The following is a 16,645-nucleotide window of genomic DNA, read 5'->3' on the forward strand; positions in this document are numbered from 1 at the left end:
CCGGGAGCCTGATTCTCCCTCTCCACTGCTCCTGCCCCTCACATGCGCGCGCATGTGTGTGTGCTCTCTCTCTCTCTCTAATGAATTTTTTTTTAAAAGAAACTATATAACTAATAATCATCCATAGAATTGGAAAGCGAATATTTAAACTTACCATTCAAAACGTATCAGGAGCAAGTAGTTTTGCAGCTGAATAGCTGATAGTTTTATCAGAGTTTCCATGTTATTTAAATAATTCCAGCTTTTAAAAAATATAGAAAACTGCCTAATAAATTTATGAACCTTGATCAACGTTACTACCAAAACCCAGATTAAATACTGCAGTAAAAATATATAGACCATTTTCCACTTATGAATAAAGGTGCAGAATTGTAGACCAAATAATATTGAAAATTAAATTCTTGATAGTATAGTGAAACTAAAAGCTCCACGCAGTAGATTCATATTATGGATTAAGTTTGTCTTCTGATCTTCTCTTTATTAACTTGGTAGGATGTGGATAAAGCCCAGTATGCAGTAGGTTGAATCAGTATAAGAGAAAGATAACAGTGCTTGACCTAGCTTCCTCTAGGCGTCCTCTACAATTATACAGCAATAATAAAGCTTTCACCTATGATTCTGAAGTAATCTTTTAGTGAAGATTGTTCAGGAAAAAAGGCTTTGTTCATCCATACATTCATATATACAGTACTTGAAAGCATCAAATAAATGAGTTACTCTTGATGATGATAAGGCATTCAATCAATAAAGGTTTTATTTGGGGAATCTGTAGTGTTAGCACATTCAACCTGTCATTATGCTTTTTATCCTAGGGGGACTTGAGTTTCATGTTCGAGTATCTGCTGAGTATTAGAAGACACTAACCAAAATCAGTAATTCGTCTGTACTACAAACCATTACAGGAAAGAGATTGTGTACAGAAATGGATTCTGTGAGAAAAGCTACCCATTTCTTGCATTTCACGTGGGCAATCTATATCTAGACCTCCTAAAATGGTGTCTCAGTAAGACACACCACAGCCACCCTTTAGAAGGTATCCAAGATGCACTAAATTTGGGTCTCCTCACTGAATATTGAGTCAGCTGGAGAGATCAGTGCCTAAAAAAAAACATTTTTTGGTGCTCAGTAAACATTGGTTTAATTAATTGAATCATTCAGACAGAAGATTATCCAGACTTTCAAAGCACTTTGCTTCTCTTCTCTATACACTAACATATGTACAACTGAAGTCACTGATTTAAAAATCATTAGATAATGCTGAACTGTGTCTCCTCTATTAGTTTAAGTGAATGTACCTTACTTTTAGAACTATATTCAGAGAATATTTAAGCCTCAAGCGTGGGGCGCCTGGATAGCTAAGCCAGTTAAGCATCTAACTCTTGATTTTGGCTCAGGTCATGATCACAGAGTCGTGAGATCGAGCCCCACGTTTGGCTCCACGCGTGGGCAATAATAACCCTAAGTGGAGTCTGCTTAAGATTCTCTCCCTCTTCCTCTGCCCCTCCCCCCTCTTAAATGAATGAATGAATAAATAAATAAATAATAAATTTTAAGCCTCAAGATCCTCAATAATGTAGAGTATGAATTCAATAACCACCCTAAATGACACCCTGACAGAAGTAATCCATTACCTGAAGAGAGGCTTCCCAAACCGGCTGGTAGAGCCTAAGCATCATGGACAACACCAACACCAGCCCTCATTCACACAGTGCTACTCTTCAGTCAGTCCCTTCATCATTGGTCAGCTTTAACTCGAGCCCAGCCCTGCAGGAAAGTGTATGGGGCACCAGATTCACCAGCACCTTAAGTTGCTACTGTTTTCTCTTCCGTAATGAAAGGTTATACTGAACCAGGCTTTACCCACAACAGGCCAGCAACATGAACTTTTATTGTCCTGTTTTTTCAGGCTTCTTCTTCTGAGCTAGCATCTCCCCTCTGGCCTCATCATGTACAGAAGGCTTCCCCGGGGGAAAGCTAATTGCATAGAGGTCTTATATCTTAGGTTGGTCAAACACACAAGCACTGCGTACTTCAGCACTGTCAACCACTTTACTTTGAAGAAGCTGAATATCTTTTACATATAGTACCATGGCCTCTGGTTCAGGGGGCTGGTGTATCAGTCTTGTAGAAAATTTTCCTCACATACATGAATACTTGCCAAATATGATCGTGGTTCCACTTCCAATTTGCAAATGCGCTCTTCACAGCCAGTTCATCTGAGGTGGGATCGACCAGCAGGTGAAAGATGGGAATATCTAGCACCAAGCGCGGACATTCACCATCTAGGTTGTTAATGGGAATGTAAACTTAACTACAGCATCTTGATAAAGTCCATGCTGTATGAATATTGCTTCGAACCACATTAATGCAGAGCGAGAAGGTGACTCTGCATAGATACTTGGTAACTTCTGCTTCACAACCATGGTAAATTCTGCAAGAAAAGTATATTCCAGGTGGAAGGTTCATAAGAAGCATGTGTGCCATTCATTGAGGGTGTTGCTGGGACAGGAGATGTCGGCCTAGTTATGAGCAAAGCATTTTGGGGAACAGAAGGCAGCTGTTTCTTTGGAGCAGCACATGGAGGACTAATTATCACAACCTCTGTTAATATCTTCTTTTCATCGTCAGGTCATTTGCATACAGGGCTGTGGACATGCTCCACAAATGGACCACAAATGGTTCATGATGTGGACTACAAACAAAAAAAATTAGTAATCTGTGTCATCAAACTCTTTTGTCTTCAGAATTCACTTCACTGCTCCCCAGCCTTGGTTTCCTTCCAGCTAAACAGGGGCTGACTCCGGCCTTGAAAGACTGTCAGGAGTAGGAGGTAGGATAATGCAAATCACTCACATCAGTGCCCAATTTTAAATGCTTGTGAAGTAGATAGTACCTTTAACGGGTCTTAAAAGCTTATAAAATCCCAGCTTTCACTCTCTCTCACCAACTGTTGTTTACAGATCTTCTAACTCCCTTACTGACAACTTATTTTTCCAACATCAGTGTATTTGCCACTACCACCTCTAATCTACATACAGTCTTTTTTTTTCATATTTTTACAAACTGGTTTCATTATTCTAGTGAAACTTCTGCCATACTCATTGACTTCTACTTAAAAAGACTGGCCTACAAAAGACATCACCAGCCAATCAAAAATGTTCTTATTTAATCCACAAATTGTGTATGCAGGGATGTATATACATATAAAAACAATGATTTCTTAAGTTGTAATACTGCATATAATGGTCTAATTCTGCTTTTTATTTCTCCACCCAAAAATATATTATGTAAGAATTTTCTATACTTCTTACAAAACTGCCAAATATGATTTTCTTTTTAATGGCCATCTAGGATTTTGAGAAATTAATGCCAATTTAGCCAATCTGCTATTTTAAATTTTTTAAATAATAAAATCAAAATCCATTTTGATGAAAAACCAGAGAACTTAATACAGCCAGTTCTGCTCCTTGAGGACTTTTCTCTCAAACATAAAATGCAAGACTATGAAAGAAGTCAGAGCAGGAGAGGACCCCAAAGCTAGTAGCCAGCCTTAATTCTGTGTGTTGACACAAAACATTGGTGAAGGCAAGTAGGGAATGAGGCTCCCCAGATTGTTATATGTGTAATAGGATTCAGACCATTGTATAACCAGTAACGGCTTCTTTAGCCGTAAATCAAAGACATCCCATTTAAACTAGGGTCTCTTTTTCGATAAATGAATAGATTGCATTTAAATTATAAACTTAGAAAGGAGAAGTAAAAGGATTACTGAGTGTGGGAGATGAATGAAGAAAAGCAGTAAAGCCTATGTGATCAGAAGGCTAAGTCTCTCAGTCCATCTGACATAAGAGATGGATTATAATGTCTCTGAAGCAGGGGACAGTTTACTTAGGAATTTGGCAGTAATTTGCATTTAAGGAATCCATTAGTGCCATCATATATACAATTCCATCATTGGATGACTAACAGGAATATATGGTATTTGCTTATGATTTTATAGATTCTAATAAAACACGACATTATCTTTTTGAATCATTCTTATTCAGGGAAAACCCACTTTCCTAGGACTGGCTGACGTAACCCACATCAGCCATTAAATGGCATAATGATGCTGTATCTTTTGACATTGTCTGGATATCTTTCTCTGTGTGGCTTATTCTGTCCTAGAAAAAGTATCTCAAAAGAGCAGTGCTTGAATTAATCCCTGCACGATGATCAACAGAAATTTTTCCTAGAAATAACTAAGCCTGTCAACTGCTCCGATATTTACCTCATGCAAAGACCTTCATCCAGAAATTCAAGAGGTAAATTGTGCTCTTAAAAAATGGTATCATGGTTTTCTTTGAAGGAACAATGTTATTTGTGAAATTTTCTCCAAAAATCACCTTAGAAGATATAAATGCAAATACATATTTTACATATTCTTCAGTTTTAAAAATTGGCACTATCTATCTATAGAGGAGATATAGGGAGTATGGAATTCAAGAAACAACAGACATCTATCTTGGAAGCATTCACATCTAGAGTCAACTCAAATCAGAAACATCCAATTAACTACTCCTCTCTGCTTTTTTCCTTCAGTTACTCACATTGATTTCTGGGATAAAGCTGGAAGTAGAACAATGTTTATTCCCTGCTTTTGTTGATGGTAATTTTGGTGCTGTTGTTTTATACTTCTAAAATTTGGACTTTTATTTACAAATAGGATTTTAGGAATGATGATGTAATTTTCACATAGCATTGCTCTTGGAATAATGAGATACTATATTATGGCTGCTGACAATGATGAGAAAAAAACCTAGAAATGAACCAGTCAGTATTTGAGGAACATACTATATTTCTTCCATTCTAAGACATGAATTTTTTTCAGGATGTCTTGCAATTAATTTCTCTTTAACAGATTCTAAATATCTAGAAGTTTTAATAATAATTTTAAAAATTTATTTTGCTTATAATTTTCCTCTTACTATATGCATAAAAGCGATGTATAGTGACATCTTAAATGTGATGAAATACAATGTTGTGTTTTCAATTTGTAGTAGATAAAGATAAAACAATTCACTGTTTGGGGAGTACTTTAACTGGCATACTAATACATCAGTGTAGATCCTCTCCCAAACTCCAGTAAACAGAGAAAAACACATTGTCTCGGAAAGTTATTTCACAAAAAATTCAAAATCTTATCCTAATCCTGTTCAGAAAGTCACTTTCTGAAATCTAACTAATGGGGCTTTGGGCTAGAGTGGATTAATGAATTCCATATATAATCCCTCAAAACTCAATTTATTCATTGAATTCACTTCTTTCTCTACTAAACATATTCCCAAAATTTGATGGGTAGCCAGATTAATTAATTGGTTACATATTCTTATTCTTCCTTTCTGATAGTCAGCAATGAATACAATCCAAAGTAAGAAAGAAAAAGTAGCACAAAGATAATCCCTAATCTGAATAACTACTTCTGGATAACAGAGAGCCTATAAGTCTTTCTACAGAATTCAAAATATTGGATCCAAGTGTGGATGTCTTACATGTCTTTATATGTATGCGTGTGTGTATACACAGAGTAAGCGCACACATATATAATAACATAGTTATATGTATTTAAAGGGATTTGGCCATAATCTTCTAAAACCACTATTAAGAAGGCAAAAATGCACATGTTAAAATTTCTTTCTCGGTTAATAGAGATGAGGGTAAAAGTTATTGGGGTTTGCAAATTTATTTTAAATAAATTATTTTAAAATACCCACTGACCTACATTTATAGAAAGAAAAACAGTCAACCACAATTGTAATTGTTATCCTGTCAGGTATTTATTAATAGACAGGCGGCTGTCATCTTTGTTAAAATGCTCTAAGTTGACAGAATTTCATTTACATAAATGGGTGGAAAATCCTTTTCTTACTTGTCCAACAAACTGGAGACAAAGTGCCTGCCAATGTTTTAATTTCTTTTTCATGTTCTGGTTAGAGAGTGAGAAGAATGCTTTCACTCCACAGTGTCATGAATATGATAATCTATGGAAATCACGGAAAGCAGGTACTTAAGTTAAGCATATACTGTACTATGGGAATCCCTGATGAATTCAAGTCTATTCTGTTTAGAGAAGATGTTGTTGCCTGTGAAGTGACAGACTGCCAGATGTTCATGAAGTAGCACGGTAATGGGCTCAGATCGTAGCATCTTTCCCCAACCCCCACCAATGACAGCATTTACTTTAGGCTACAGAATGGTCTTGCTTTCATTCTTTAAGAACTAGTGTTTACATTTACTTCTCAACTATCAAATCTTCATTTTCGTAATTTTACTTATTTAAACATGTGGAGCATAAAATTATATAACTATGTGAGTAATTCTTACTTTATGGAGTGTATGCAGTCTAAATGTGAAATAAACAATTCTCCATCATGTAAAACATGCTTAAGCCATTGATTTTCCTTATAAAGTCTGGAAAAAAGGGTTTATGGGAGGGCGGGGGAATGTTTACTTTAGCATATTAAGCACATCGCAAAATGTGCTAAAGCATATGTAAGTTAATAATAGAAAGAAAACTATAACATGTCCCAAGGATTTATATAAAAATAATGCTGATGATAAGGACTAGCATTATAATAAGTGCCTAATGTTTACCAAGCTCTGGCTTCATTTTATATACTTTACATAAAATTATATAATCCTTATTACAACCCTATGAAATGTTATTCCCATTTTATGAATGAGGCAACAGAGATCTTAAACGTAAAACAAAATTTGACCAGGTCCAAAGCCCAGTACATAATGGAACCCAGGTTGAAAGCCAACATCAAGGACTGCACTGTTTATCCTAAATATACTGTTACTCAAACATTCGTTCATTTAGGAACGTATGATGGGCCAACTATTCTTAAAAGGTCTAAGGAAACATCAGTGAACAAAATTTATGAATATCCCATTCTGGTAGCTCATATCTTCTAGAAAGGATGGAGATACAAAATAAGTGAATAAAGAATATGATGATTATCAAAAGGGAGATATACAGAGTATGAGTTGGAGGATCTACTTTCAGTATAAAGGCCCTAAGACTTTTTGAGAACAGAAAGAAGTACATGAGTATGGTTGCAGTGTAGTAAATTAAGAGGAGAGTGGTAAAAAATAAAATTGAAGAGGTAGGCAGGAGCCAGATAAGCCTGCAGTCATTGCAAAGCTTTTAGATTTTATTTTAAGTACATTGGGAAATCATTGGAGAATTTTAAGCAGAGGAGTGACATGTTCTCATTTCTATTTAAGACAATTGCTCTGGCTACTATGTGGAGAATACATTATAGTGAGTCAAAAGAGAAAGGCAAATCAGTTAGGAGGCTACTGCAGTGTTTCTGGTAAGAGACAGTGGAGCCTTGGACTAGAGCCATATCAATGGAGATGGTGAGAAGTGGGGGACATTTAAGATTGTTGTGAGCATAGTTTTGCTGAAGGATTGGCGCTAGAGAGGAAAATAAGAGGAAAAAATGAAATCCAGACCAGCCCTAGGTTTTTGACTTAAGCAAATGGGTCAGCAGTCATTCCATTAACTGAAATAGGGAAGTTTGGGAGAGGAAGATTTGGAGTGAAATAACAAGGGATCTACCTAAGACATGTTAAGTTTGAGATCACTTTTCAACATCTAATTAAATGTTAATTAAGTCACTGGATGTAAGAGTCTAGAGCTCAGTATGAAGAACAGAACTGGAGTTGTAAATTTGAAAGCCATAGCTTAAAAAATGGTATTTAAAGCCATTAGATAAGATCAGATCACTTGGAAAGAGTATGCTGGCAATGGGGAAAAAAGAGTGTCTAGGACTGAGCCTTGGTTATTCCAACCTATAGGTTTCAGAAAAAAAGATTTACCCAATAAAGAAGATACAGAAATGATGTAGGAAAAGAGTAGGATAGTATTTTAAGAAGGAAGGAGGGATCATCTAGTTTGAATGCTGCTGGGAAAGTAAAATGAGCACAAAAGTATGGCCATATGATTTACAAAATAAAGGTTGTTGTTGGCCCCATCACCACAGCATTTCTGTGGCTGAGAATGGAGGACAAATTCCTGCTCTGAATAACTGAGGAGTGAATGGGAAGTGAGGGTGGGAGGACAGACACTACTAGCAGTGCTTAAGAGAGGTTTGAAGGGAAATAGGTAAATGAGAATGCAGGGAAGTGGTTGCAGAGACAGAGTTCTTTTATTTGTTTTCTGTATTTGTGTTTAGGATGGGAGAGATTAAAGCATATTTGTGCGTTAACAGAAATAATAAGAAAATGAGAGTGAATCAGGGGATGGTAAGAGATAAAAATTAAAGAAGCAAATTCCTTCATGTGATCAGATGTATAGAAGAAAGAGCCCTCAGTGGATCTTTTGAAAGAACCAGGACGCTTCCCATCATAACAGAAGAAAAGATAGGGGGTGATAGTACAGATGAGAGAGATTTATAAAATTCAGAATAGAAAAGTTACTTCAGTATTTTTAACACCGATAATGTGAGACCAGATCCTCAAATGAGAATGAAAAGGGGTAGCCCTTTAGAGTTTAGGAGCAAGAAGATATAAAACTGTCCCTAGGTAGAGTGAGAAAGCTGATGAGCCATGTAGTAACACAGCAAGGCTTGTTGGCACTAGTGAATGTCACTTGAAATCATGGTCGCAGAGTTGTGCAGGGAGCAGTTGTGCTCTGTAGCGTCTTCAGTTTTCAAGTGTAAATATGGACAGATTGGATGATTGGGTTATATATGGGCATTGATTTCACCTGTTGGATATGAGATAGGGTTAGAGGTTGTGTGATAGGATTTGATCTTAAATGATCAGATAAATGTGTATCATCAAAAATTGTGATAAATGTTGCATATGTTTTTGTAGGATTATTTATGTTTAATCCCATTACATTACAAACTATACTGCAAACTCCCTGAGGATAGGGATCATATCTGTTTTGCCCCCTATTATGTCTTCACTGCTTAGTGCATAGACTGAGTCTTTCATAAGAACACATCTTATTAGAGCTTCTCCTTGGTATCTTCTCCTAAAGCATCAAAAATCGTACAGTAACTTTATATGAAATAACAGCCAAACAGCTCAGAAAGGACCCAGCCAGTCAATGTAGAGGAGAAGGTGAGAGGCTTGGAGGTGAGAGACCTAGGTTTGGGTGTGCTCTGCCATTACCATTACGTGGCACTGGGCTTCGTGTACTCACCATATCTGTGGGCCTCAGGTTTCATCAATATTATAATAATTCTGTTATTGTGGAAATTAAATCAGACAATATACAAAAATAATTTCTAAAACTGGAAGTACTGTTAACTATGTTATTTAGTTTTAGAGTTTGGTCCTAATACCTCTCGGGACATGCAATGTTCACCAACTGGCAGATATCTGATGAAGCTTGCTGAGAAAATTATGTACAGATTATTCTTCTCCAAGCCTAATGGCCAGTTTCTTTGACTGCTGTTTTCATTTTGTAGTATTAGCCATTGCCAAACATGAGGCTCATCTTTATAATAGACTTTGGCAGTCAAGAGCAGGAGTGTCTAAGTACCATCAGCATGGACTATTGACCATAGGGCCTGCATGAAGCCCACAGAAGTCAAGTGAGTTATTGTTTCCAGAAGCTTGATGTTTGATCTAATGCAATAATTACCTAGATTCACAATTGTTCAAAGTACATTTTCAATAAAATAATGGCTTCTTAAGAACTGTGGCCTACAAATATTTTTTGTTGTTTGACTTTTTTTTTTTTTTTTTTTGGTTTCTGTTTGATTCTGTTGTTTGATTTTTTTTTTTTTTTTTAAGCCGGAGAGCGAAATAGTTGGTCATTATTATTTTCTTGATAGAAAACTTTAAGCAAAGGTCCAGGAAAATACAAAGAAATTATTTGTGTTGAGCTCTAAGCCTTGAATCTAAATTGATTTGTTGGAACTATACCTTGCAATACCTTATTATTACAAATGTGTTAGTCTGTAGGATATTGTACAATTTTAAAGCAAGTGTTATTATCAGGGATTGGCTTATGTAATATTATGGATGAGGGCAAAAATTACTTGTTTGGTCATTAAACATTAGATGAGTCTCATTCTTGCCAAGCATTGTGCAGAGAGAGAACCTTTCTGGACATTTTGTATGAAAAGTGTTCAGACTACACTGAACATTACTTACTGTTCATTAAGCTGTGATCACATCGAGGTTAGTTGAAATTTCTTGTCAGTATAGCTTTTATATACTGACACTTTAGTATTAATTACTAATTATAAATTAACAGTAGTTAATTTATAATTAGTTATTGTGTTAATTACTAATTATAAATTAACAGTAGTTAATTTATAATTAGTTATTGTGTTAATTAGGCCAACTATATACAAAGAACTAAGGGGAAGATAAAACAGCTACAAAAAGTATCCTGTCCTCAAAATGTTTATGATACACTCATAAAAAGAAAGAATGCATAAATAATGGTAATATAGTTTAGAAAGTAATGAGGAAGAGACAGAGAGGAAAATCCAGAATCTGTGGGGGCAATGATTGCCTTCCGTAGTGACCCTGGTTACAGAGATGAATTTTATCTTATGGTTGTTTGCTAGTGTCTCCATGTTTGCACGCAGAAGCTGTTGTTTATGGAGCACTTTGCTACACATATGAAAGATTCTTTCCCATGTTAAATACTTCCTACAAGTATGGTAATTAATTATCTTAGAAAATTCTTTCCTTTCAACTAAAAACTTGCACTTCCTTTTATTTTCTCTCCAATGTAAATCTCCTGCTTAGTATAGAAACCCTAGAAATTGACTTTCAAAATGATGATCATTTTTTCCAATATGTCCTGAACTATAATTCCAAATAGGGTTTTTGATTGGATCAAAATGTGATATTTTATGCTCTATACCACACTTTCAGGTAAAAAGGCTTAAAGCAGTCATCCTGGTGTTTCTGTGTAGGGAAAATATTGAATATTCAATATTCAATCATATTGAATAAATATAGAAAAGATTGATTAATCTTCTACTCTTGCTCCAAATATAGCCTGACTCCTGAATGCTTTTTCTCATATTTATAGCAGTCCCATTTTCCTCATCACCCCATTTTTCTGTTTTTCTCTGCTTCTATCCTATTGTATGAGGTAATTTTTATTCCATTTTCCCCTCATTGGTTTTTGCCCTTGACATTCTATGCAATATTTAGCCATGAAAACAGTAGCATTTTGAAGGTAGATTTCCAAAGCAAATCATTCCATCCAAGTCCTCCTACAGGCATTGGAAGGACTATAGCTTAGGAGGTCTTTGTTTGTGTGAGGCTAATCTTTATATGACATTTTTATAATGCAGAATACTCACTTCATCTTCATATTGTAAAGATGTTTAAAAATTCTACATAAATACAAATTATGCTCACTATAATAAAATAACACTTTGGTTCTGTACTGCTTTATAGTTTTCCAAATGGTAAAAGCTGTGTGTTTTAATGATATATTAGAATCTTCCTATTTCAAACAGTTGTTGTGAAGAGCAAGGAGGCAAAATGGTCATTGTAATCTCCATTTTGCACAAATGAAAACTGAGGCCCATAGAGAGCAAGTGACTTGTCTTAAAGACCAGGTGTCTTAGTCTCTGCACCCCAGTGATCACTCGGTACATTGGACTGCTTTAGTAGAAGCATCCATTTTCTTCCAACATCCTGTAACCACATGCCAAACGCATCTACATGTGTGTCTGTGTCTTAGTGACTTGGTGATTTCATGTCTGGTATCACGTATGTCCACTTCTAATGTGCATGTGGTTGATTTCGTATAGAACGTTTCTCAGGTGAGTTGTAACTAAACCAAACTGTGTAAAGATAGTTACGGTGCAGTGTTGGTTGTGATCTGTATGCATTCCTCTATTTATACAGATTATATTAGCCTTCATTTAAAAGACTATTTTATTTATTTTAATTATTTACACAGGTTTTATTATTCCATAATTAGAAAATAGAGACGATATCTTTAGTTGTACCTTCCACCAGTAAAGCCTAAAACAGTTTCCCATCCAGCCTTGGGAATTTGATAAACATTATCCTTATTATCCATATTTTACAGCGTAAAAAGACTTAGAATATTGTGTAAATAGGATGGGAAGAGTTATAATTTGTGACTCAATCCAATATTTCCGTAGATGTGATGTGGATGTGATGTAGATGTGATGTGGATAAAACTGTGGATGTGATGCCACCTGGTCATAAACTCTAAGGATTTCTTTTTTTTTTTTTTTAAAGATTTATCTATTTTAGAGAGAGAGTGAACAGCAGGGAGGAGCAGAGAGAGAGAGAGAGAGAATCCCAAGCAGATTCTCCACTGAGCACAGGGCCCAACTTGGGGCTTGATCATGACCCTGATATCCTGACCTGAGCCAAAATCAAGAGTCAGAGGCTTAACTGACTGAGTCCCCCCAGATGCCCCATAAACCCTGAAGATTTCTAACTGTTAATTTGAAAACAATGCAAAACATATCACTGAAAAGAAACTTACAAATTATCTGGTCTGACCCCCTCATTTTACAGATGAGAAAACTGAGACCAGAGGAGTCACTAGCTCCCATAGGTCACAAAACAAGCTGACATCAAGGCAAAGATCAGAGCCCCATCTTCTAACTCTCAAGTGCTATTTCCTATATTGCCTCCCCCGGAAAGATGTCTCCCATGGGGCATTGCTCCTTGAGATGAAGTATATTAAATTCACATTTGGCTGCTAATCATTTTCTCAGCAGCTCTATGGTATTTCATTAACTGCTGCATGTAACACTCTGGCCTTTCACCTGTATTAACTTGAGCTCATTAAACTTGAGGCCAATAATAAACAGGACTGAAGTAATACAGATATTTTTCATGGTATGTGTTCAGCATTTTTTTAAAATGGTGTCTACTGTATGAAACATTTTTTCCTTGCATAGGTTGTAGAATGAGAAAAAAAGCATAGATTTCAAGGAATGGATTATATGTGTAATATGCCTCTTCATATCACTTAAAAATATATTACATATTCATCTAATAGAGAGCTTTGTAAGGACTATAAAGAAACATGAGTGACAGCATAGCACAGGCTCTGACATCTGGCAGACTGGGATTTGAATCCTGGCTCTGCCATTTAGTAATGATGAGAGTTGGAACAAGTGGCTTAACCTTCTTGAAACTGTGTTCTCATCTGTAAAGGGGACAAGGACAATCCCCGTTTCACAGGGTTGCAGTAAAGAAGGGATAATGTATTCACATGCTTTGCAGAGGGCCTAGGGTATAGCAATGCTCAGGTAATGTGCTGATTCTGATGAAGATGATGCTGACAAGGCAGTTCCTTCATTTTTTGAACTTCTAATCACCTCCCACTACAGCTGTTGTTGAGGGGGTTGATGTCCTCCGTGTCTTCTCCCCACTTCGTCATTCCTACAGATTATGAGTAAGTGTCCTCCAGAGTGCCAGGAAAGAAAAACTAAGCCCAGCTTGCCCACCACCATGATTTCATGTTCATTTTGACTGAGAAGTAACTCTTTGCAAGCTTACAGCCTCTGCGGTTATCAGTTAACACGAGCTCTTTTGTGATTTTGAAGGTGTTTGAGATTCTGTTTGAGCAGGGGATGCTCAGAGAGGAAGGGTCATTTGCAGAAAGATGAGCAGCAAAGAGATAGGGAGGTGTGTCAGAGAAAGGTTCTGGGTCAGAAAGAATGAAAGCTGGGTGGTTTCAGGCAGAAGTCACTGTGAAAGTAGGGGTGAAGAGGCCAGCGGACAGTGTGGGAGTGAAGATCAATGTTGGACTGTTGGGGTCGGGGTGTGTAGTCAATATTTTTCTCTATTTTGCAGAGTACCATAGGCTCTTAAAACAACAACAACAAAAATCTTATAGGTCATCCATTTCACTTTTCTGCTTCTACCAAAACCCCGTCTCTAACATTCTGGATCATTATCTTCTTTCTGCCACAAATATCCTCCCTCCCACAACCCATCTTTCCACCACCAGAGGGATCTAATCACGTATTTTCAAATAGCTGGTGTTTCCCTTCACCCTAAAGAACAAATATCCAAGCTACTTTGCCCAGAATTCAGAGCCCTCCGCAGATTCCCCAGTTGAATCCCCTGCTATTGCCCAGTCACATATCATATTTTAGCTGTATGGGTTCATCCTGTTTTGTTTTGTTTTGTTTTAATTTTTCGTTTTTTTATTCATCCATTCCTTTATCTCTCGCATCCCTTTCCAGCACCACATACTATTTCTCCCTTTTATAATCTTTCATCACAGTTTAAATTTCCCCTTCACTAGGAAGTCTCTTAGTTGGAATTAAGTGCTCATTTGGATCAGGGTTACATCACAATGTTTGTGCATCTCTTCCTTTACTTATCCTATTCTTCCGTAAAACTGCCTATGGAACCCAGATGTCAGCTGAAATCACCCAGTCCCCTGCTTCTGGAAATTGCTACCAAATCCCTGGAGATTATATTCTCTAGGTCACTTCCTGCTATAAATTCTCCCTCTCACTGAATTCTGCATCTCCCTCAATCTTACTTCTTGTTGGTTCTTATTCTTTGAGCTATATGCCAAACCAACCATGAAACTCAAGCCTATTTTGCTGATTTTCTTCCAAATTTCTCTCTATGGCGTATAAGTTTGTAGGAGACTTAAGTTTTAAGGGTCAGAGAGGAGGATTTCAATTGCAGCAACACAAACAGCTTGAAATTGAATATGAGCTCTTCTTTATTAAAGTCCTCCAGCCCTCGTACCACCAGGCTCTGCTCCCTCTCTGTCCCTTCCCTCTTCCTTCTCTATTGGCTCTTTTTCCCCTCTCTTCTCTCTTCTCCCCACCGCTTCAGAATTCTGCATTCCTCATGCACCATGGTTTGGCCATCTTTTTGTTTTTGTTTCTCCTAAACCATGCCACAGGGCTTCATCTCCCAAACTCCAAGCAAAGGTTTTGTTTTAAAGGTTACCACTTTAAACAGTGAAGTTTGTTTCTTTAGAGGAACTTGAAGGGCATCATTTAAATATTTCAGCATAAAATAATTTTCTCCCCTCGGTTTCAAAGATTGCAGCCAGCCTTCCTCCCAAAACCATAAACTGCTTTAAAAAAAAAAAAAAAAAAAAAAAAACTCACCTCCTCCTACTTGTCTTTGCAGGCCCAGCACCTTCCAAAAGCAGGTCTTAACTCCTTCATCCTCTGTTAGCATTCCATTAATGTTGATTTTCTCCTCTTGATTGACAGTCTTCCTAACATACATTCCAGTGTGGTCGTTCCACAACAAGATGTGCTCTGCTTCCCCTTCACAGAGGAAACTCCTTGCCATCTTGTATCTGATTAAACAGAGAGCACAGGGTTAGTCTGCTGGCTCTCCAGCACCTCTTCCAAAGTGAGGCCCTTCTCCCCCTGGTGTTTCTTCCACCAGGAGGATTTCCTTTCCCTTTCCTGACCCTCACACCTCCACCTTCACTGTTTGCCAACCTATCCTTCAGAACTTAGCTCAGATGTCACCCCTTCTAGAAGAGCTGTGACCCCTCAGCTTGGGTTAGGTACACATTGTCACTGCACATCTAGCATTCTGTGTCACCTCTGCCTCAGCCCTTGTCTCAAGGTACTGCCATTATTATTAACTATAGGTTCTTTGAGGTCACAGATTGTCTTTTAAAATACATTTCAAGTGTCCGGTACTTTTTACTTCAAAGGATCTTAATGTTAAATGGACCTATTTGTGTAAATTAATTTCTTTCTGAAAGTAATTGTTTCAGGTTATCTGACATTTCAAACAACCAGCAGGATTTTTAAAATGCATTCAAGGTATTCATTCATTCGTTTGTTAAGTTTCAAAAACATCTTGTGTCCCTATTATGGGCTGGATCAAAAAATGAATCTTCTAGGACCTCCAGCAGAGACAATAGAGGCATAGGCTAATAGTGATAAGGCAGTGCGGCAGATGCAGGAGTTAGAGTATGCCCACAGCGCCCTGGAGCACTGCGAGGGGCCCCTGCCACTGTAAAGGGAGGGGAGTCAGTTAAGGAGATTACTTAGATGCTATGAAAACCAAGCTGAGGCTACAATGCCAAATGGGCATGTACCAGATGAAAAAGACTGGCAGGGGCTTCCTAACAGAGGGGATGTATGAGCCAACATGGAAATACAGAGCATGGGACACAATGCAATATAAGCAGTTAAGGCTTATGGGAATAAATTGGCAGGCATGCACTTTACAAATATTATTCTATTTAATGCTTATATCAACATCGTGTGTTAGATACTGTCATTCTCATTTCGTTGATAAGGAAAATTAGTAGCAGAATGGTTAAGTAATTGGCTTATAGTCACACAGCTAATGAGTATAAAACTGTGATTTTAATGCAAATTTGACTTCTAAATCAGTACCCTAACCACTATGCAAATGTTGGCTTTCTACTTTCACTAAGACACATGAACTGTCATTGCTTTTGACTGATTCAGACATCAGATGGTTTATCAAAACTTGTACTCTTAAATTTATCAGACTAAACTAATAGTTATATTTCATTATTTTCAGGTATTTTGCATGTCCAGCTCCAGTATCACCATTTACACCATTGGGCACCATGTAGTATTATGATAAAATGTAGATAGTCCTTTGCTTTTTGTTTTCTACTGTCCAAATTTGATAATATCATGAAAAA

General features: G+C 37.0%; 1 protein-coding gene and 1 pseudogene across 4 annotated transcripts in view; one reads left to right on the forward strand and one right to left on the reverse strand.

The window, feature by feature from the left end:
- DPYD (dihydropyrimidine dehydrogenase) overlaps window positions 1–16,645 on the forward strand; it is a 791,077-nt gene that overhangs the window by 746,858 nt on the left and 27,574 nt on the right. The gene's annotated exons all lie outside the window — the stretch shown is intronic.
- On the reverse strand, window positions 1,804–15,297 carry LOC102157243 (annotated as a pseudogene).

This window comes from Canis lupus, chromosome 6, assembly GCF_011100685.1.
Source record: "Canis lupus familiaris isolate Mischka breed German Shepherd chromosome 6, alternate assembly UU_Cfam_GSD_1.0, whole genome shotgun sequence".
NCBI lineage: Eukaryota > Metazoa > Chordata > Mammalia > Carnivora > Canidae > Canis > Canis lupus.